Source organism: Tarenaya hassleriana, unplaced genomic scaffold, assembly GCF_000463585.1.
Source record: "Tarenaya hassleriana unplaced genomic scaffold, ASM46358v1 Cleome91, whole genome shotgun sequence".
In the NCBI taxonomy this organism is placed as follows: domain Eukaryota; kingdom Viridiplantae; phylum Streptophyta; class Magnoliopsida; order Brassicales; family Cleomaceae; genus Tarenaya; species Tarenaya hassleriana.
In genome coordinates, this window is record NW_010971485.1 from 60,178 (window position 1) to 64,374 (window position 4,197).

Genomic DNA, 4,197 nt, shown 5'->3' on the forward strand with positions numbered 1-4,197 from the left:
AAGAATCGAATAAAGAAAAGTCAGTAGAAGAACGTGAATCGATAGATTGAGTTTTGTTTGTGTTGAATGTTGATTGAATTTGTTTTCTATTTGATTGTCTATGTTGGGTACGAAGGCGAGGTTTATAGTCTTGCAACTTCACTGAGCTATTCGCTTAGCTCACCCCTTCCTTTTTCCCCACAGGTGAAAGATGAAGCAGATCAAGTGGTAGGACTTAGTAACTGCAAGAGACACGATGCTTTAGATTTTTATTTTTATGAGTTCAGTATTTTTAGACTTATTTTAGAATTTCATTATTGAGACTTCCGCTGCAGATTTTGAGATGATAGTATGGTATTAAGAATAAACCGAATCTTTCTTTCTAAAACCTAAGTGACGATTCAACGGGTCTGAAATACCGGATTTTGGGTCGTTACAGGATATCTAGAAAGCTTCTGTTGATGCTCCAATCCCTCAGGAAGGTGGAACAGAAACAAACAGGGAAGCTACTGATGGAGTTTTTCGGAAGGAGGTTGATGGGAACAGAGTCTACATCTCGCAGAATGGAAGTCCCAAGTTCAAAGGTGACAATATCTGGTTGTGTTACTGACTATCGTGCGTGTATATTGGGCTTGATTTTGGTTGATGATTTGCTATGTCAAATACTTTGCAGGTGGCAGTACTTATTGGTAAAGGTGGCCCATGGATAATATCACTATTGCATCTGTCAATTTTGAAAATACATGAACCAAACAAAATTTCTAAATAGACAACACCCTTCTCAATAGATATTTAATATATTAATTTATTTTATTTTAAAAGTTTACTAACTTTGTTGTGTATATACACTTCTATAGAGATGTTAATAACCCGATTCAATTAATTTTGATGTTTTTTCAACGGCGATTAACTAAAATTTTCTTACAAAATATTCTTTATCTGTACCGATTCTCCCAACCAAAATATTCTACTATGACTGAAAATATTTTTTATATTCTTAAGGAGGACACGTTCTTAATTGCAAAGATATAAAATATTTTCTATCTGTACTTTCTAAATAGAAAATATTTTTCTAAAAACATAAATTCTACTATGACTATTATCTTTTCTTTTTAATTTTTCTACTAATATTTGCATTAATTCTTATGAATTTGAAATAGATATAATGAAAACCGTAACAACTATTAAGAATTAATGGAATATAATATAAAATATTTGTTTCGTTGGAAAATGATTTTCTAGGTGTCAGTGAATTTTCATTTCGAAGATATTTCATAGACTTATCGATTCCAGATTTAACGTGCATATTACGAGTGAAAAGTCATCCAAATGAATTCTGTTAAAGTCTTCTGACTCTGATAAGTGATCGGATGGAGAGGAAGACATGCAGCTCTGAGAGCTTTAAGCCAAACACTCAACAAGTAATTTTATATGCAGTAAATGATGTGTATCTATAAATGGCTTGAAGTATCAATCTGATTAAATCTTTTGCATAAGAATAAAAAACACCCGATCAAATGATAGGGATTTCAATAAAACAATGAATGGATTCAAAACCGATAGTTGGTCGATAATATAGAGTGACAATGAGCAAAATAGTTTGAAGTTACCATGTGGGAGAAAATTTTTTTTATTAATTTATTCATCTGGATTTTTTTATCTAATCAAATATTTTTTCCTACATGGTATTTTTTTTCTTTCTCCATTCGAAGTGTTTTTTTCTCTAGGATCAAATCAGTTCTGAATCTAGGTTTACACCATAGTGTTTTAATATACTTTGTAGATTTTACTCAACATAAAAATGGAGTGTTTATATAATCAATTTTGTTTTGTGTAATGTTATTATCGTTTTAAGGTTATCGATGTTGTCATGTGACTTAATTGATCTGTTTTAAAAGTGGAAAAGTAAATTACAGATCCAATCATTCTTATATTTTATATTATCATCTATTTTCATTCAACTAGCATTTTTTATGCCCAATTATATGCTTTTGTTAATAAAAAAATTCATCTACATGGGTGATACTATGGGTGGCTATTTCATATTTCATTTCAGTTATATTCGCGTTTGGTTATTTCGGATATAGCAAAATTATAACCATTTGGTTTTTATATAAACTTTGGTTTAGTTCGGTTCGGTTCGATTCGTTTCAGATTCGGGTTTTTTGTTGAAAAAATCATTTTTTTCCAAAGAAATTTTCAATTTTTTCGGTTATTTTTTTAATTGGTTCGGTTCGGTTTGGTTTCAGATTTTTTGGATTTTAAAAAATCATAAATATTTAGTTTTTATATCGGATTTGGATCGATTATGTTTATATCTTATTCAGTTTAGTTCAGTTCGGTTATTCGGTTCTAAAAAAATTATGTTCTACAAATTTTGATTTATACACACAACATTATTAATAATTAAAAATTGATTCTTTAATCCAGTTCTTCCTTTAAAAAATATTTTCTAGAGGAAAAAAATATAACTCGCTAAAATATGATCTCGAAAAACTATATTTTCTGTCAATGAGTAAAAAGTTTAAACTTTTAATAATTGCTATTAAGAAAATATAAAAATATATATCACTAAAGTATAAATAGTTAACAAATATGATATAATCTTAGTATTAATTTTTTTATTAATTGCATTCATTCTCCCTGTCATATGTTAATTTAAAAGGATGCGGCATCCAGTTGATTCATATTCGTCAAAAGTAAGTGTATATTGAGAAAATTATTGAAGATTTAGAATGTGAGTTAACCCTAAAATTATTGTCTTTTGATTAATTTTAAATAAATATGAGTTAACCCTACAAGAAGATATAGGTATATCCGTTGGAAATACCGTTGGAAATTTTCAACCCAATTTTTCAATTGAATACGTTGAAAATTCCGTTAAAAATTTCCAACGGGCATTTCCAACGGATATCCGTTGGAAATTTCAACGGAATTTTAACGGAAATCGCCGTTAAAACGCCGTTGAAAACCGTGGAAAATCCGTTGGAAAATCCGTTGGAATTCGATGATTTTTTTTGTAGTGAATTAAATTCTTACGACTATAATTATTCAGAAACTAATATAATATAAAAGAGAATATGAAAGATTTATTTATACATTCCGATCTTTTCTGATCTTTTCAGTCAATTAAGTAATAATTTTTCAATTAAAACATATGGGTACAGATTCATTTAATTCTCTACTAACAATGTAAATTCTATTAATGTATTTATGGAACAAAATCATATGTTCAGAGTATGTATCCAATAATAATAGATATTCGGATAATTATAACAATCCCAAATGCTTCGAGCTCTGCTGCATCCATTACAATGGTAGAATATGAGCTTCTTTATATAATGCCACAAAAAAGGATGGCCATTCGGACTCTAGAGTCTTGGTTCTGGGTGGAACTGGTCGGGTCGGTGGATCCACCGTTGTCGCTCTCTAAGCTTTGTCCTGATCTAAAACCCGTCGTTGGTGGTCGTAACAGGTTGGCGAAATTACTTTCCTTTTCCGTTGTACAATTTTTCTTGATTTTTGTGATTTTTTAGTTATATTTAGATTAACTTATTGTTATACCCCAAAACCCGATTCGAATATTTAATTATTTTCGAGAATAAATAATTAAATAGAAACATCACGTTATCATCAAAACGGGAATATATAATAGCGGAAAAAAGGTACGAGAAATCACCACGTACAAAGAGACGAGAAAAGACAAAAAAACGTGGGAAAATTGTCTAGACCGACCGGTCTTGGAAAGTCTGCTTCCGACCGTGTTCCAGGAACTCACATTGCGGGGAGAAGATTGTTTGTTAAAGTTGCTCTCAATATTGTAACTATTTTGTGAGAATTGATTTATTTGTTTTTTAATTTTACTAATATTTTTGTATGACTTTTTTAGGCCGAGAAAGAAGGCGTTCAACCGTCTGCTCTGCGTATCTTACAAGACACGCATCGTCGATCGGATGGGACGTACGTAGATCATCGTGCCCAAGAAATTGAAGAGGCCATTCAATCGAAGATTACCGATCGAATGACGATCGACGAGAGCAGCGGTTCAATGCAATTGACTCCGCATGAAATCAACAACTTGTATCTCGAGGTAATTTTTGTATTTAAAATAATATAATATGTTAGAGTTTAAATATTATTTACATATTGTTTTGAAGGTCGTTCCTCCCGATGCGAAAGGTCGGATTTACGGGATTGGTGCGTTGGCGAGTCAGCTCG

The 4,197-nt window shown here is 31.0% G+C and overlaps 1 long non-coding RNA gene across 2 annotated transcripts in view; it reads left to right on the forward strand.

The window, feature by feature from the left end:
• The window catches only part of LOC104804660, a 9,171-nt gene extending 8,420 nt beyond the window's left edge, over positions 1-751 (forward strand). For both annotated transcript variants that reach the window (XR_770372.1, XR_770373.1), the window contains 2 exons: positions 419-563; positions 653-751. This is a non-coding gene — a long non-coding RNA (uncharacterized LOC104804660). The remainder of the gene's footprint in view (positions 1-418; positions 564-652) is intronic.
• The last annotated feature ends 3,446 nt before the right edge of the window (positions 752-4,197 follow it).